The sequence below is a fragment of the Eretmochelys imbricata genome, chromosome 19, assembly GCF_965152235.1.
Source record: "Eretmochelys imbricata isolate rEreImb1 chromosome 19, rEreImb1.hap1, whole genome shotgun sequence".
NCBI lineage: Eukaryota > Metazoa > Chordata > Testudines > Cheloniidae > Eretmochelys > Eretmochelys imbricata.
This window is the reverse complement of record NC_135590.1, coordinates 11685366-11704390: the sequence shown is the minus strand read 5'-3', so window position 1 is coordinate 11704390 and position 19025 is coordinate 11685366.

The window sequence follows — 19025 nt, the reverse complement described above, 5'->3', positions numbered from 1 at the left end:
GGTCTCCACGTGGGGCGAGACGGGCACCAGGAGGCATCGGACACCGTGCTTCCTTGTCATGGTGGGGAAGGGGCCCCGGCCACTGTTGATGGTGGCAGAGGCGGTGGGTGGGAGAGATGACAAGGTGGCAGGCGGGGGGGCTGCCGCTGCCTGGGCATACATCCTGGGGGGTGAGGGAGGGACACCCGCAGAGCTGGTGGAGGGGGTAGTGGGGAAGAACACTGTGGTCGGTGGTGGGGCCGCAGCAGTGGGGGTGGCCCCTGCCACGGAGGGCCTGGTGGTTTTAGCGGGGCCCTTCCCCTTCTTCTTGCCCTGGCCTTTCCCGCCGGCCACCCTGGTGCCCTCCATTGCCGATGCCCCAGCAGGGGCGGTGGCAGGTGGTTAACAGGGGTTGGGGTCAGGTAAAAAGGGACAGGCTGTGGGATGGGCAGTTCGGGGGGGGAGCACATGAACCACCGTACGCTTGTCCAGAGAGTCCTGTTTGGTTGGCTGGTGCTTCTGGCCCACACGGTGGAATCAGGGCGAGCAGCTAAGTCCAGAGGCAGATGTTAAACAGCCAGCAATGACGATGGAGGGGGCAGTGAGGAAGATTGTAGTGTAGGGGTTGGGAGGACAGAGATGGATTGGGGGCAGCTCCGTGCCACACCCCCTGTGTCCCTACAAACACAGTCAAGACACAGTCAAGGCCTCCCCGCACATGAGAGCACAGTTCAAGAGTTACTCAGTCTTGGGCCCCCTCTACGGCGATTTGTAAGTTCCCCAGGCGGTGTTCCTCCGGTAGATGGCTGTTTCTCTTTCTGTTCCGGGCTTTCTCCGCAGCTGCAAAATTACAGGGATGCCGGAGCAGATGATAAAAGTTCCTCTTGGCCAAATACAGGTCCACAAACAAACAGCAAGCAGCTGGGTCTGGGGGCTGGGTCCCTCCACTCCCCCCTCCGGGGAGCGGGTCAGCAGGCCCCCCCCTCTCGGTGGGGGGGTTCAGCTGGAGTGGCAGCAGCATCCGAGGGCGGGCGGGGGGGGGCTAACAGTGGGCTGGCAGCCAGCCAGTACTCTAGCAACAGCAGAGAAAGAAAAAAAACAACAAAAAGAAAAGGAAGCGGGGAGAGCATCTGGCCCGGTCAGGGGGGAAGCTGAAAGCAGGGGCAAAAAGGAAGAAAAGCCCATGCCAGAGGGCAGCAGTAGGAGAGCAGGCTAAGTAGGTCCCTTTTCCCTGAGTAAGGTAACAGGGAAGGTTTTTTTTTTTTTGAAACAGAAAAGAATTTTATTGTATTACACTTGCAAAAAGTTACCAAGGAAAACAAAACAAACTATGCAACAAAACAGCGCAAACAGAAGATATAACACAGCGGCTTTCAGGAGGGAGAAGTGTTCAGGCTAGCCTGGGCCCAGAGCCGGGGGGCTTCCTCGACACTCGTGGTCTTACACCCTCCTGAGTTACCTGGTGGTCTAGAGCGGGGGGGCTTCCTCGACACTTGTGGTCTTCCACCCCCTCGAGTTACTTAGTGCCGCGCCCAGTGTCACCGATTATCCCTCTCCTGAGAGTGCCCGGCAAGATGGGCACGGCTGCGGGGTGGGCGGTTTGGGGGTAGGGGGGGTAGACACCCATGTATTATAGGACCCCTCCTAGATGACAGTAATGATGGTATCCATAGTGGCAACGGCTGGGGCTGGCATCTCTCGCTCTTTCCCTCAATCAAAGGGTCAGACGGAGGGAACCGGACGGGGTCACCGAGCAGAGAACCCCGGACAGTGCCCACCGCTCCTCGAAGGCGTCAAGGGAGTCGGTGGACGCCGCCCAAAGGAACTCCGCCCGGATACGTGAATGTACTGAGGATCAGAAAAAGGCCCTACAATCGCAGGACGCTTCATGGGTCAACCTCCCCTCTCTGGTTTTATAAATGGCTGTTTTAGCCAAGGCTAGGAGGAGGTTGACCAGGAGATCTTGCGATTTTGTGGGGCCACAGATGGAGAGTGTATAGATAAAAAGGTGAGGGGAGAAATGAAGCCAAAAGCGCAATAGAATATTTGTGAGGAGCCGGAAAAGGGGCTGCAATCTGGCACACTCTAGATATACGTGCGCCAGGGTTTCCCTCACATTACAAAAAGGGCGAGTATCTGGGATGGGGGTAAACCATGTCAGAAACACGCCCGGGCTCACAGCTCCGTGAAGGAGCCGCCAACTGATGTCCCCGACGGGCCTCAGGACCAAGGTGGAATACAGGCTGGCCCACCGAGGTTGCTCACCCTCCAAAGGTGGCAGGAGGTCCCGCCACTTTGTATCGGGGTGGGACACCAGGGTGTGGGCGTGAAGGGTGTGAAGCGTGAGTGTGTATAAATATTTCCGTGGTGCGATTTGAAAACTGACCGGCTGCAGTTCATGCAGCCGGCTTGCAGTGAAAGGGTGAGGGGTTTGTTGGGATCGGCAGGGTAGGGGCCCAATGGAAAGGTCCGGCGGGCCTGGGGTAGAGGATGGCCGGGGTGCGCCCTCGCGCAAGGCTCGGTTGACATAAGCCCGAGCAGCGGGCGTCAAGGCGGCCTTCACCTCCTGAAGTACGCGCCGGGGGGTACGAGGGCTGGAGAGCCCCATGCGCCGAGCGAGCGTCGGGGGATCCAGCCAGTCTCCCCGGTCATAGTCCAGGAGTCTCCGACCCTCATGACTTCCGCCAGGACCAACCTCTGGTGCACCGAGCGGGACTCCGTCACCTGCACACGGAGTTGGGGATTGTGTAGCAGGGGCTCCGTGAGGAGATCTGCTCCCACGGTGGCCGCCACGGACCTGGTCGTTAGAAACAGTTTCCAGGTCCGGAGGAGGTCCTGGTAGAAGACCAGCAGCCCGGAGAGGTCTCGCGGAAAACCCCTCGGAGAAAGATAAAAGAGCTGCCGGTCGTATCGAAGCCCTTGGAAACGGCGCAGGAAGGCGTGCGCCAGTATGCTCCACGTCGAACTATGTGCACTATAAAGGAGCCTCTGCAGGGCCTGGAGGCGGAAAACGCGGACCTGAGTGTACAGACACTTCAGGCCCTGCCCTCCTTCCTTCAGGGGTAGATGAAGAACCCCAACAGGGGCCCAGTGCATTCCTGACCAAAAGAACTCTAGAATCAATCTCCGGAGGTGGGTCAGGAAACCCGGGGCCGGGGCCAGGGTGTTGAGCCGGTACCAGAGTGTGGACAGGACTAGTTGATTAAGCACCAGTGCTCTCCCTCAGAGGGAGAGACATCAGAGGAGCCTCGTCCATTTCCGGAGCCGCTCTATCACCCCGCCCTCTAAATTTTGCCAGTTCTCCGGCGGGGAAGGGTGCGTGGCAGAAAGGTAAACGCTGAGATAGAGCAGTGGACCCGCACTCCACCGGATGGTCTGAAGCGCAGGTGGGAGGGAGCTTACCTGCCGCCAGTCCCCCACCACCAAGCCAGAGCTCTTGACCCAGTTGACTCGGGCGGAGGAGGCTGCCGAATAGATGGCCTGGCATGCCTCTACTTGTGCCAAGTCGCCTGGGTCCTGGGCCACGAGGAGCACGTCATCGGCGTACGCCGACAGGACCAGCCGCAGCTCCGGCTCCCACAACACCAACCCTGTCAACCTCCTGCGGAGGAGACAGAGGAAAGGCTCGATCGCCAGAGCGTACAGCTGGCCCGAGAGGGGGCACCCCTGCTGCACTCCTTGCCCGAAGCTGACCGGTTCGGTCAGGGTCCAATTGAGCCTAACCAAACACTCCGCGGAGGCATACAGCACCCGGAGAAAACTCACAAACTGAGGTCTGAATCCAAACGCCTGCAGAGTGCTCAGGAGGTACCCATGGTCCACTCTATCGAACGCCTTCTCCTGATCAAGAGACAGGATGGCGAACAACAGACCATCTCTCCGCCGAGTTCCAAAAGGTCTCGGACTAGAAATAGGTTGTCAAAAATGCTGCGACCCGGGACAGTATAGGTCTGGTCTGGGTGGATCACGTCCGCCATCACGGACCCTAGCCGCAGCGAGATTTCTTTCGCTACGATTTTGTAATCCGTGCTAAGGAGTGAGACGGGACGCCAGTTTCGTAAATCGCGGAGGTCCCCCTTCTTCGGCAACAAGGCGAGCACTGCTCGTCTGCACGACAGAGGGAGGACCCCGTTCTGCAAGGACTCAGCCCAGACAGTGACTAGGTCTGGGCCGAGGATGTCCCAGAACGCGCGGTAAAACTCCACGGTCAGCCCGTCCATTCCCGGAGATTTATTGGTGGGCATGCGATGGAGGGCTTCCGAGAACTCGGCCAGGGTGAGAGGCAGCTCTAGCTGGTCTTGGTCGCCCACGCTGACTATGGGGAGTTCCTCCCAGAGCACCCCGCAAGCTCCAGGATCGGTCGGATCCGGGGAGAAATGGCTTGTGTAGAAGTCACGGGCCCCCCACACATCTCCTCCGGATCCGTGAGGGGGGTGCCGTCTTCCGCTAGAAGGCAGGTGACGTGTTTCTTGGCCCCCCTCATTTTCTCCAGGGCATAGAAGAAGTGGGAGCCGCGGTCCATCTCCCGAAGGAGGCGGATGCAGGAGCGAACGAAGGCACCTCGGGCCCAGTGGTCCTCGAGGGCCCGGAGCTCCTCCCCCTTCTCCCGGCATGCTCTGCAGAGGGACGGGTCCTTGGGGTTGGCGGCCAGGCGCCTCTCCATCTCTAAGACCTCCCGTTCCAACTGCTCTATCACCGCATTTCTCCGTCGGCTGGTGCCCCGAGTGTAGTCACGGCAGAAGAGCTTGGCGCACACCTTCCCTAGATCCCACCATCGCTGCACCGAGGGAAAGGCACGCCACTGCTCTTGCCAGGCCAGCCAAAACTCCCGGAAGGACGTTACGAAGCTCTCGTCCTCCAACAGGCTGTTGTTAAAGTGCCAATAGGCCGGCCCCGGTCTCTCTGCACGGAGGGAGACCGTTATGGTGGCTAAATGATGGTCGGAGAATGGGGCCGGCCGAATGGTGGAGGAGTGGGCCTGTGAAAGATGGAAACGGGATAAGTAAATACGGTCCAACCGAGAGTGGTGTGACCGATGGGCCTCCACCCGCACAAAAGTGAACATGGAAGTGTCATCTGGGTGATGGTCACGCCAGACGTCCACTAGGGAGCGATGTTCAACTATTCCTCTGAGAATGTTCGTGGCTGCTGGGCTCCGCTCGGCTCGGCCCCTGAGCGGTCCTGTTCCTCGAGGGTGGTGTTAAAGTCCCCTCCCAGGACCACGCACTCGTGCGAATCTAGGGTGCCGAGAAAGTCGGACACCCGCTGATAGAATTGTGGCCGCTTTGGGCTCCTTTGTGGGGCATAGATGTTAACAAGGTTGACCACGAGCCCCTCCATACGGACTCGAAGGTGCAGCAGGTGGCCCGGCACGGCCTCAGTGACCCCTAGCACCTCGGGCCGTAGGGTGGGGGAGAACAGGGTCGCCACTCCAGCTTGCCAAGTCGTGAAGTGGCTAAAGTATACCCCGTCCCCCCACTCCAGCCGCCACCTGTCCTCGACAGTCAGGTCCGTATGGGTCTCCTGCAGGAAAGCTACAGAGCACCCCCCTTCCCGAAGGTAAGAGAGCACCTGGGACCTGTGGAGAGCCATCCTACAGCCCCTGGTGTTCAAGGTTGCAATAATGAGAGGCGTCATACGGAGGGCTGGGGGGGTGGGGGTTTCTCAGTGGTGGGGCTGTTTGTGGCCCCCGGCGGGTTGCACAGCAACCCGTGACCCATCCCGTGGATGAGTAGATCTTTTCGGAAGCCGCGGGCCAGCTCGTAGGCCGCAGCACCGCGCTTTCCTTGCCCCCTGCCCTCCTTTATAAGGGCCCTTGTGGCCTGAAGAATTTGATGAAAGTCCCCCCATAGCTGAAGAGCCAGCTGTACCCTATTGCGGGCGCCACGGCTGTGTTCTAGGAACTTCCATAGTGCATGCCGCAGCTCATGGGGGGGTGGGGTTACGATTTCCGGTGTATTCCCTGGTGGGGCTCTTAATGCAGCCTCGTGGTCCGCTAAGGCGGGTAGACAGGGTGCGGACCACCGACAGGGCATCTGGCAGGCTGGGGTTATTAAATCCATTTCACGCCTTGGGGTGGAAGGGGATGGCAGGGAAAAAATTGCCACTCCTAATGGGTCGCGACTAGAAAGTGCAAAGACTGCTCCCTGGGGGGAATCTGCAAAAGGCGGGAAAGAAATAACCCCAGGGGCGGCATTAGCATTGCAGGAGGAGGGGACTTGGGCAGGGACAGGGGTGGGGGCGGGGGCAGAGGTAAGGCTCTGGACTTCATGAGGCGAGCAGCTAAAAGAAGGTGCCTCCTGAGCAGAGTCGAGGGTTAAGGGGGTGGGGAGGGGGCTCCCAGTGACGCTAGGCGCTGGCTCCGTGGTGGTCTTGGCGGCCATGGCATCAGGTGGTGGACCACCTTCTGTGGCGCGCTCGCCCGGGAAGGCAATTAGGGGGAGGGAGCATGGGGAAAGGGGGGCTGGGGTGAGGTTACCCAGATCGAGGCCAGCCGGCAGTAGATCATCCTCTCCCTGGGTGACTGGGGTCAAATCTAGGGCCTCAATCTCCGCATACACGGAGGAGAGGCCAACTCCTGCTACCCCGGGGGCCTCTCCTCTAGGGCCCACCTCAACGGTCGCCTCGGGGTTCGCGGGGGGTTTGGGTGGTATCCGGGAAGAAGGAGCTTCCTCAGGGGTCTCGGAGGGGAGGGTTTCTCGTGGAGGGGGAATTCTGCCCTCCAATGCCAGTCTGTCTTCCCCTCCCGACACCTGCGGATGGATCTCACTCGTGGCCGTAGTGGAAGGCTCGATATTAGTGCCTCCCTTCCTGGTCTTCCGGGGGGCTTCCGCATCGGATAGGTGCAGCGGAGCTCGAGCCTTCCGCTTGCCTCACTTCCCCTGGACTGGAAGCCCTCCATAGCGTCGTCTGGGGGTTGGTTAGCAGGGGTCATGTCGGGGGGCGGAGGCGATGGTTCAGGGGTTCATGGGGGGTAACGGTAAGGCAGCATGAGGGGCAGGGGGTTCTCCTTGGGGTGGGCCCTCTCCTATACCCGGTAATATCTTTGCCACACCCTCCTCCATAGGCTCTACCAGATTGGTAATAGCAAGGGTGGGACTCCCTTGCTCGCCTGGGCGTTGTAGGGGAGGTGTTTCTTGGGCCTGGACGGGAGCAGAGGTGGATCGAGTAGGAGGAGGGTTGGTTTCAGGTGCCGGGCGGCCAAGGGCGTCGGCAACGACGGGGCTGATGTCCTGCCGGGTCTCGGGGGTCTCGGGTGCCCCTCCCCCTGGGCCAAAGGGCAGTCTCTGCGGACATGCCCCGCTGAGCGGCAGAGGTAGCACCGGGCCTCTCCGGTGGAGTAAAAGACCCGATAGCAGGCTCCTTGGTAGGGGACTAGGAAGGACCCCTCGAGCGCCTCTCCGTCACACACCCCTGCCAGCGGTAGAAGCTGCACTTGCCGGCGGAACGAAAGGACGTGACGGAGGGTGGGGTCCTTGCAGCCCAACGGGAGAGGGCTGATGACAGAGACAAGTTTCCCCAGGGTGGAGAGAGCGGGTAACAGGGCAGCATTGCGTAAAAAGGGAGGAACGGAGGTGAGGACGAGGCGAACGCCAAGGTCTTCTAGCGGCTCTTGGGGGACAAACACCCCCCCACACCACCAGGCCCTTCTCCACCGCCTCCTGGGCGGCAGCCTCCGAAGCTAAGAAAAAAACGACCTTCCCATACATTTTGGAGGCCGCCACAATAGCCGTGGGTCCTACCACCCTCGCCAACGCCCGCACGTATGTCTCCACGTGGGCCGAGGTGGGCACCAGGAGGCAATGGACACCGTGCCTCCTGGTCAAGGTGGGGAAGGGGCCCCGGCCGCTGATGATGGTAGCGGAGGCAGTGGGTGGGCGAGATGACGAGGCGGCAGGCAGGGGGGAGCCTGCCACCGCCCGGGCATACGTCCTGGGGGCCGGGGGAGGGACGTTCGCAGAGCTGGTGGAGGGAACAGTGGGGGGGGGGGGCGCCACGGTCGATGACAAGGCCACAGCGGTGGGGGTAACACCTGCCATGGACGGGCTAGTGGTTTTAGCGGGGCCCTTTCCTTTCTTCCCGCCCTGGCCTTTTCGGCCAGCTGGGGGGGTGTTCCTAGAATCTGGGGGGGCGGTGGACGTAGCAGTGGCAGTAATTGCCCCGGTGCCTTCTGCTGCTGGTGCCCCAGCGGGGGCGGTGGCAGGTATTTTGACAGTGGTGGTGGTGGGGGGGGGCTCGGGGGTTGGGTAGTGCGGGAGGTGGGGGAGGAACAACTGATATTGGTAAAGGGGCCTCGCCCCTCTCATTCACCGCCATTGTGAGCAGGGAGAGATGGGCAGACACCGGAAGGAGGAGGGGGGAGGGGGAAGCAGATTAACCACTCCTCCCTGCTGGGCTGCAGGCGGGGGGAGGGGGTGTTACCAAATGGGTTGCACTGGAAGGGGGGGGAAAACAGGAATTGGGGTCCGGTGATTGGGGCAAGCTGTGGGATAAACAGTCCGGGGGGTGTGGGGGTGTGGACCCACGCACGTTTGTCCAAAGAGTCTCGGTTGGTCGGCTGTTATGTCCAGTCCGAAAGGCAAAGTTCAAAGCAAACAGCTGGATCCGAGGCAGATGGCAGGTTGCCAGCAGGGACGGACGGCGGGGGGGCCGTGACAGTTGTAATAATGTTGGGGGGGGCACCGATGGATCGGGGGCCAGCTCCATGCCACACCCCCTGTGCCGCCACAAACGCAAATAAGCCACAGTCAACCCCCCCCCCCCCCACGAGAGTATAATTCAAAAAATTACTCAGTCTTACGGCCCCCTCCACGATGATTTGTAGCTTCTCTGGGTGATTTCTTCTGTCTGCTATCTTCTTCTTCTCCAGCTGTGTTGGCTGTGTTCCAAGGCTTCCGGCAGGCCGAGAATATTGCAAAGATAGGCTGACAGCAAAACGGCTGGGTCTGGAGGCTTCCACTCCCCCCTCCGGATAGCGGGTCGGCAATCTTCCCCCCTCTTCCGGGGGTTTCAGCTAAGGCAAATAGCTGCGCCCGGGAACAGGCGTGGGGGGGGGGGGTGCTGGTGGCAAATTGGCAGCTGACCAGCACTCAAACGGCAGCAAAAAAAAAAACGGCAAAAAAACCAAAACAAAACAAAAAAGCGTCTGACCCGGTCGGGAGGGGGGCAGCGGGAACTAAGGCAGAGTCAAAAAGTAAGAAAAATGCAGGCCAGGGGGCTTTAGGAAAGAATAGAAAGCAGATAGCTGAGGAGCAAGCAAAGGACGTTCCGTTTCCCAACAGGGAAGGTTCCAGAACAATCAGGAACCTTCTGGAGACAATTAAGACAGGCTGATTAGAACACCTGCAGCCAATCAAGAAGCTGCTAGAATCAATTAAGGCAGGCTAATCAGGGCACCTGGGTTTTAAAAAGGAGCTCACTTCAGTTTGTGGTGTGCGTGCGAGGAGCTGGGAGCAAGAGGCACTAGGAGTTGAGAGTGAGAACGTGGACTGTTAGAGGACTGAGGAGTACAAGTACACCAGGAGGAAGGTCCTGTGGTGAGGATAAAGAAGGTGTTGGGGGAAGGCCATGGGGAAGTAGCCCAGGCAGTTGTAGCTGTCGCACGGCTGTTCCAGGAGGCACTCTAGACAGCTGCAGTCTACAGGGCCCTAGGCTGGAATCCAGGGTAGAGGGCTGGCCTGGGTTCCCCCCAAACCTCCCAACTCCTGGTCAGACACAGGAGGAGTCGACCTGGACTGTGAATTCAGAAAAACGACCAAGCTGAGGGCTGCCGTGAAGCTCCAAGGCGAGCAAATCCGCCAATAAGCGCGAGACCCACCAAGGTAGAGCAGGAACTTTGTCACACCACTTTATAGTGCATTCATCCAGCCCATACTTCTTTAACTTGCTGACAAGAATACTGTGGGAGACCATGTCAAAAGCTTTGCTAAAGTAAAAAGCCAAGGGAAATAAGCATCAACCAACAGGCCAGGCCTAGGGGGACAGTAGGGGGTATTTATTTATTTGCCTGCCTCTCTCAATTCCTCCTGTAAGCACAGAGGATGAGCCAGCCCTGAGGCTTGGTTCCTGGGCCTGTTGAAACACTCCAGTATCTATTGCAAAGCAACTGAATTCCTGGGAAACCATGACTGGCTGCATTGTTTGTTCATGTGCACTGGCTGACTTGCACCCTGAACTTTCTGTACCTTTCCATCGTGTCCCCTACCCCGCCAGAAACGGAGCAAATTGAATTCTGGTGAAAGGTACCGAACTAGCAGCTCTGGAGAATCTACCAACGACCAAACTGTACCTCCCTGGACCACACCAACCAAAATACCTGAGCCAGAAAAAGAGCTCCTAAAGGTGATATCTACACTTAAACTGGTGCAGCTGCTCTGCTGGAGTGCTTTAGAGGAGAGCAGCGGTTCTCAGACTGGGCTTGGGACTCCATTTTAATGGGGTCGCCAGGACTGGCTTAGAATTGCTGTGGCCCAGGGATGAAGCCTGACCCCACAGCCGAACCTGAAGCATGAGGGCTTCAGCACTGGGCAACAGGGCTTAGGTTGCAGGTCCCCTGGCTGGGGCTCAAGCCCTTTGGCTTTGGGCTCCCCACCAGGCGCAGTGGGGCTCGGGCGGGCTCAGGCTTGGGGGCCCCCCTCCTGGGCTCATGTTGTAACTTTTGTTGTCAGAAGGGTGTCGCAGTGCAATAAAGTTTGAGATCCTCTGGTGTAGAGGCTGACCGCCGTGATGAGAGGTGTCCAGATCTGCAGCATTCCCAGCTGTTCCAATCCCTGGTTGTGTTTAAAGCAAAGATCAGTGGACAGATTGGGTGGCGGGGGAATGGGGGGGGAAATGACAGAAAATATCAGCCACATTGGACTTTCCAGGCATGTATTTTTTTCTGTTAGATTTTAAACAAAAGCACAAAAGTTTTTTGCAGCAAATAAATGCTCAAGCTGGATGCTTTGTTACATTAGTTTAACCCCTTTATGCTTACAAAACACCCCATGGCCTACATGTGACAGATTCTCACACACGCACTGAGGAGCCATTTCAAATTCGATGCATTTTCTGTTACTGCGACAGCACTAAAAGCTGCAGCTGGTGTTAAAACCTGAATCTGCACCTCCGAGTATTGTTTCCTTGTGTGAAATTCTCTGCAGCTGTTTCTGAGCCCCTCCTTGCACCTAGTGCAGAGAATAATAGACACAGTTTGCATTAAATACACATTAACTGTGCTACTGGATGGATGATGTGGAGAAATCAAGGACATCGCCTACATGGTGCTGGTTTTCCAAGCATAAAGAAGAGGCCAGGAGCAGGGATATACAGTTCTTTGTTATCATACTGTATCTTACTCACCAAGCTGCAGTCATTCTGAATTTGCCTGGAGCCTCGCCATGTGGATGAAATACTCAGGTATAAATTTCATGATCTGGTATTCATAGCCTCATAATTATTAAAAAAAAAAATCCTCCCTAAATTAACCATTAAACTTTATCATGGTCCTTAACTCAGACGCTGAAATAACACATTCATGGAAATGATTATCCTCCATGTGAGTGTTGTTTTAGGGACTTGTCAGGTATGGGCGGTAAATTTCAATTCAGCGTGTTTCAGGATTTGGGCCTCAAGTTTCATCCCATAGATTTGCTTTCCATTATCTATTCTATTATCTTGCCATACCCAAGCTGGGATTTATTTAATAGAGACCTGAAGCTTCAGCCACTGCTCTGGAAAATATGGTGCTCAGACACCATGGTGATGGGTGCTTTAGAGGAACCTATGTGTTATTTATATTGCAGGAGTGCTTAGAGGCCCCTGTGACAAAGTGGGAATGTTCTTAATGTTTTGTCTGAATAGTGTGTGTGACTCAGTTTCCCCATGTGTTTACTCAAGTATCTAGATGGTGGGACAACGATGTGAGATCGTTGCAGAGACCCCCTAGAGCAGGGGTCCCCAACACGGTGTCTGCGGGTGCAGTGGTGCCCACCGGGGCAGTTGTGTGCGCCTGCAGGACACCGCGTTGCCGTTTCTTGGCGGCATTTCGGCGGTGGGGTGTCTGGTGTCCGCCACAGTCTTCTGGGAATAGGAATATGCTATTCCCACAGAAAGGTTGGGGACCACTGCCCTAGTGGGCAGGTGTGACTGCCGTCTGGCTGCCTGGGCACAGACAATGGCTGACACTCTGTATCCTGGCAATTGTTGTCGGGAATCCATTCTCTGCACCCCCCCAAGAGGTGTTGGAGAACAAAGGCAGAGCTGGAGGCCAAGTGATTTCTTTGCCTGGGAAAGAGACAAAGGAAGGATGAGGGGCAACTGGGCGTGACTGAGGGTGGGCAGCACAGAAAGCAAGTCAGTCTCCTGTTTTGGGACTCGGGGAGAGCTCTGGGCTCTGGATCCCCCCAAGATGGACTTTGCTGAGTTTCCCTACTTTCTGTGCTAGCAAGATCTATTCTACACTGTGTTGCAGACGATTAATAAACCCTTCTGTTCTACATTGCTGGCCGAGAGTGACTGCTGACTGCGAAGTTGGGGTGCAGGGCCCTTTGGGGACAGCATAGGTGCTGGAATTAGAGGTGCAGGGGGTGCTGCAGAACTCCCTGGCTTGAAGTGGTTTCCATGATATACAGAGTTTGCAGTTTGCTTCAATGGCTTTCAGCACCCCCACTATAAAAATTGTTCCAGCCCTCCTGCCTCAGGTGTCCCATTCAGGCGGACTCACTGTGGGGCACTCATGGTGTAAACAAGGGTGCTGAACGCTCAAGGTCGGACCCAAGGAGGCTTGCCCTAGGGAGAGTGTGCCCTGAGGGGGTTGTCACACTGCACGAGGGTCCTGTCTGAACTCCATTTGGAGTGGTTCCAGTAGGGCACCGAACCTGTGCGCTCCGTGACAGCTGCAACCAGGATCAGGGCCCTGTTGAGGCAGGAGACGGACAGCTGTTGCAAGTTGCAGTGTAGACACACCCAAGCTAGCTTTAGTTTAGCTAGCTCGAGTACCAACAGCAGTGAAGCCTCAGGAGCATGGACTTCAATATGGGTTTAGCCACCCAAGTAAGTACCGGGCAGGCTTGTCCCGCCTGCCCTGCTGAGCTGTCCATGCCTGGGTTAGCTAGATTAAAGCAGGCGTACCTGAGGAGCACGTGCTGCAATCACACACCCAGCACAACTGCAGTGTCGACACGCCCACGGTGGAAGACCGTTCCTGCTCTGAAGCACTGACAGTTTAAATAGAGAAGATGGGTAGGAGGGTAAACAGAGGCTCAGAGAAAGAAAGTGACATACCCAAGGCTGCATAGCAGGTGAGTGGCAGAGCCAGGACTAGAACACAATTTGTCCAGTCCAGTGCATTAGGTGCTAGACTGATTCTAGAACGGAGATATTAGTGCTTGAAGTGGGCACGAGGGGCTCCATCCCATGCTGATGGAAGTCAACAGGAGTCTCTGCTGACTTCAGTGAGCCTTGGATCAGGCACTAAATATTGTGTGCGTGTGCACAGGAGAACTGCCTGCATGGGCTGGTTATAGCGTGGTGAGTGAAAGGCAGGGGCAGCCCGAGAGATGGGAACAGACATCTGCGGGGGGAAGAGGGTGGTCAGTAGGATCAGGTGGCCTTGGAGATGAGAACATCCCTTGGATGAGTCTCAGGAGGGTGAAGGTGCCCACCAGCCCAAAGACAAAAGGCTGACCCTGTCCCCCAGATCTGAGTGGATGATGGACACTGGAAACAGGTGGGTTCAAAATGCCAAAGAAAGCTGGGATCTATTTTTGGGAGGAAAGGTGCTAGATAAATGCAAGGCAGTGTTAACTGTAGGCCAGATACAGCAATTGGAACTCCGGCCAACCACTTCTCAAGAGGGAGATCCTCTCCAGGTCTGGACACCCCCGCCCTCCAACTTCCCTCCCCACTGTTTGGTTTTCCGAGTATTTCATTCAGTGCCGCACCCTGAAGGACTCAGTAGGTCAGAGCTTGAGAACCTCTACTCACTTAATGGACATTGTAAGCTCTTTGGGGCAGGGGCCAACTTTTTGCTCTGTGCTGCCTGCACAGCACAGTGGGCTCCTGGTCCATGACTGTGGTTCCTAGGCTCTGCTAGTAATAATGATTGTTTGTCCTAATTATTAGGAGTCTTTTTCATCCCCTGAGGGAGCCGACCCTTTTCTGTGACCGCCGGAGAAACATTCAGCACATTAAAGAGAGGCTAATAAATTCAACGGAGGAGTGTTGAGTTCAAACAAAGGTCTGTATCCACAAGGGGACTTGGGTTCCTAATGCCCATTGATTTCAGTGGAATATAGGAGCCTAAATACCTTTGATCTGTGTCAGCGTGTGTTTCCCAGATCTTATTAGGTGACAGAGGGCCAGCAAAAGACCACTGGACCATTTAGGGCAACTCTCAAAAATAATCCTGGAGTGAGATTTAAGTGATGCATAGAAGGTGATGGGTTGGGGTAAAAGCACAGAGTAAATTTCACCTACTCTGTATGTATTCAACTATGTATGAATTTAATGAGTCAGATTCTTCTCTATTACTTCAAATACATTGGTGTAACTCCCCTGAAGTCAGAGGAGTCACTCTGGATTTAAATCCATCTCATCTGGAGCAGAAGTTTGACCCATGCGTTGTATGAAAACAAAAGTGTAATGATTACCAAGGCTGATGTATATTTTGCTATACTCTGGGCACCTATTTAAATGAATGTCTGGTATGTGATGTTAGAGCATGTAAACACAGCCCACCTGATCCTGACATGCTGTAAGTCAGCAAAGTACCATTGACTCCAAGGGAGATGTGCTGATTTACACCAGCTGAAGATCTGGTTTATAAGATACTTGTCACCATTGGTGCTGGCTTGTTTAAAGTTCGCCCTTCGCTCCGCTTTGACAGTGAAACTAGACCAGTCAGTTTCACCTTTTCAACCTGATTCCCTGTTCACTGACACCAGTGTCAATCCGAAATAATCCCATTGAAGTCAATGGGCCTGATTCTAATGTCGCACTTTATTTGACACCAGGGTAACGCCATTGAGTTCAGTTACTCCGGACTTACACTTCTGTAAGAGCCTAATCCTGCTCCCATCTCAGTTAATAACAAAACTCCCATGGTGCAACCCCAAGAGAGGAAAAATCAGACCATGATGGCGTTAAAATGAGTTTAAAGTAAGAGGAGAATGGGGCTCACTGGGCCAGATCCTCAGCTGATATAAACCAGTGTAGCTGCATGGGTTTCAGTGGAGCTATGCTAACTTACACCAGCCGAGGATCTGGCCCAACAAGAATTTGCTTGGTCCGGTTGGTGTCTGTGAATTTGGTCCTCGTAGGCAGTAATGATAAGTGCTTTTGCTAGCTTGGCTCAGCATCACTTCGGTAGCTGTTGGCTCACCTCTCACTGCTGAGTTTTGCAAGGCTGGCAAGTTAGCCAGACCTCCAGGGGTTCAGTGCCGTGGGCATCCCTGAAGCTCTGGTGCATTCAGTTGGACAGTTCACACATAGTACAAACTATTGGCTGTAATGAGATGGAGACTTTCCAGAGAGAGGAGGGGTAAGGTTAATCAGAGCATCCACAGTTACCTTACGGAGGCTCAGGTATATAGGACCCTCTCTAATGTACAAGCCCTGCTGCTGTCAGGGTACCAGCTCAGTTTCTCTTACCAGTGTGGATAGGGACCCCTGATATTTATCTAGATAATATAATCAGTTGCTGTAAATCGGTGTAGCTGCCTTGGCTTCAATGGAGCTGTGTCCATCTACACCAGCTGAGGATTTGGCTTTAAAAAAATGATTGTGTCCTGAAGCAGCCACTGGGAGCTACGCGGGGGGAGGGTGCCTATGGACAGTCAACATAAACAAAATGTCTTTCAGCCCTCCAGCGAATTACCCTGATGGGCCGCATGCCAAGGGTAGCCAACCACTGCTCTAGTGGCTGGGCGTGAACGAAGATAGGCGCCGACTATTGCTACTAGCTAATGGAGTTACTCCTTTAGCACAAATTAGAGAGGGCTGTGTTGTGGGGCCGAAGTTCCCGGGGTTCAATCCCTGCTGACACCCCGTAGCAGTTGTTGTTACACTACCAAACACCATGTTTAAGCCCATGAGTGTGCAAGGATGCTGATGTCATGTAGGCACACTCAACTGGGCCAGGATCCTACAGGAGGGGCCCAGCCTCCCTCCAAGCTCAGACTGGTACCACCTCAGCTCGGAGGGCTGACGGAGTGCTTGCTGGAGCCATTCAACAGAGATCTGTGCCTTTGTACCTCCCACTCTTTCAGCAACTCTGTTCCCTCGAAGGAGTGCTAATAAGTATGCAAAGGCCTTCTCCACTCTGTGAATAACTAATATGTTTCCCTTGAAGTACTCATTGAAGTGCAGGTGAATGTACAGAGAGAAGTCAGGAGAGGTCCCTGGCACCCACTCTGGTGACTAACAGACAGATTAGCTAAATGCAGTGCATGGAACTTGCATCGGTTATGTCTTCTGTGCTCCATCTTTCAATGTAGACATAGGTGCAGACTCCGTGAGGGATCCGGGGGTGCTCAGTACCCAGGGGGCTGGCTGGGGCGGCTGCTGTGGCAGCACTGGGGCTGGCTATCAATCAGCTGTTTAGCAGCTGGCCCTGCGCCAACTGATCAGCTGTTGAGCAGGGCTAGACCCTCCACTCACTCCCCTCTGCCCCTTCCCCTGCTCACTGCCCTTAGGGCAGGAGGGGGAAGAAAGGTGCGAGCAACAGCGGGCGGGAGGTGCTCAGGGAAGGGGGGGTCTCGGGAGAGGGGGCGGATTTGGGTCAGGGAGAAGTGGAGTGGGAGGTGGGGCCTCGGGCAGGGCCTCAGGGGAGGGGGTGGAGCCGCAGTGGGGCACCCACCCTCAAAACCAAAGGTCAGCACCTGTGAACGTAGAGAAGTGCCCCCTCCTTGCTGCACGGACAGGTGCCGTATTGTGGCTGCAGCCTGATGCAAACAAAGACACCCGCCCACCCTGTGCGCGCTGTCTTTATTTCGGCTTGCTCTCATTCTCGGACCATCAAATAGATCTCCTGCAGACCTTGATCTCTGCATAAGCATGACGGACACTTGGACAAAGCCAGCGTTGAGCTGAAGGCTGGAAATTCAGATACCGCGTAGTCCTGCGAAGAAACCATAAGCTGTAATTGTGTGTGTGTTCAGGGTGTATAGACTCTTTATTGGTGTTTGTGGTGTACTATATCTTGCAATGTCTATGGCTAGGGTGTGTGTGGGGAGCACAAGTGTGGGTCTAGACAGGACTGCATGCACGTGTGTACAGCTAGCCAGGAGTACACACCTGGTTGTCATGCTCATGGTGAATTGAGGCATTCCATCCTGGCTATTTCTGGGTCTCTTTATGATGTAGCTGAAAGAAGCCCAGGTGGCAGGCAGGTGCGGGTGTCTCTTTGGTACTCGGTTCTGCAGATAGGTGTCACCCTAGCACACCGCATCTCTAGCACCAAAGCAGAAGGTTACGTTTGAGTTAGTAAGGGGTGGGGGGTGGAAAGAAGATTGAGCTCTCTGTTCGTTAACTCAATAACTGTGTCTATGAGTCTGCTGGTGCTTCACACTAGCAGGTTTAAGAGGAAATCCTGACCCTATTGAAGCTAATGGGAGTTTTGGCTTCAATGGAGCCAGGCTTTTACACTTAGTTTTTTTTAACTCTGGCAGTAGAGGCCTGGGCTTTTTAGATGTAAGGGTTCTGGGTTCAAATCCTGCTTATGACCTAGCCCCCAGGGGTCTCCACAATAGGCATAAAAGTTACACAAAAGTAGAAGCCAGCAAAAGAATTTCACAAACTCCACTGAACAAACCAGGTTTCAGAGTAGCAACCGTGTTAGTCTGTATCTGCAAAAAGAACAGGAGTACTTGTGGCACCTTAGAGACTAACAAATTTAATTGAGCACAAGCCTTCGTGGGCTACAGCCCACTTCATCGGATGCATAGAATGGAACTTATAGTAAGAAGATATATGTGCACATACAGAATGTATATATATCTTCTTACTATATGTTCCATTCTATGCATTCCATTCTATGCATCTGATGAAGTGGGCTGTAGCCCACGAAAGCTTAACAAATTTAATTGAGCATAGTCTCTAAAGTGCCACAAGTACTCCTGTTCTTTCTTGGAACAAACCAGTGTCCTCTCTTCTAAATCTTGGACGTCTCCAAGCCAGCCCCGACTGATCTCCTGAGCCCTGATGTTAGCACATAACAGCCAGTGCTTGTTTCTCCTGCAGTGGGTAGGTGACAGCTCCTCTTGGCAAACAAGAACACGAGGAAGGACGTGGCCAGTCCCCTTAGGATCAACTCCACTGGGAGACGGGCTGGTTTCAATGGAGATCTGCAGGAAGCAGGTGGTGTTTAGACTTCAAGAACCTTACGCTGATGTAAATCCGACCATTTCCCTAGAACCTAAGGAGAGTCATGCAAGTGTAAAGCTGACATGAAAGAGGCATCACCTTTTAGGCTGTCTCCTTCCCCTTTTGCGTCTCCAAAGATTTCACTGACTGATGTTGCAGGGGCCATGCTTGGCTCTAAGAAAATCTAAGGCAAAGTATAGTTCAGGCAAGGTGGCAGTTTCTCAAGAAGACAATATTAAAGGCACAACTGCAGACTCTCCCGGTGTGAAGAAAAGAGAGGTGGATTGGCCTCTTACTATTCTTCCAATCGGGAGCTCTTTAATGTCCTGAAAATCAGAAAGGAACCCTACAAAAAGTGAAAACATGGACAAATTGCTTGGGAGAAGTACAAAAGAACAGCACAAGTATGTAGGGACAAAATCCAAAAGGCTACAACACAAACTGAGTTACACAGAGTAAGGGACATAAGAGGAGGCTCTTTAATTACTTTAGGAACAAGAGAAAGATGAAGGAAAGATGCGTCGTGTTGGGTCTGGAGTTGGGAGGTTTGGGGGGAACCCGGGTCCGCCCTCCAGTCCGGGTTCCGGCCCAGGGCCCTGTGGAATGCAGCTGTCAAGAGTGCCTCCTGGAACAGCTGCACGACAGCTACAATTCCCTGGGCTACTTCCCCATGGCCTCCTCCCAACACCTTCTTTGTCCTCACC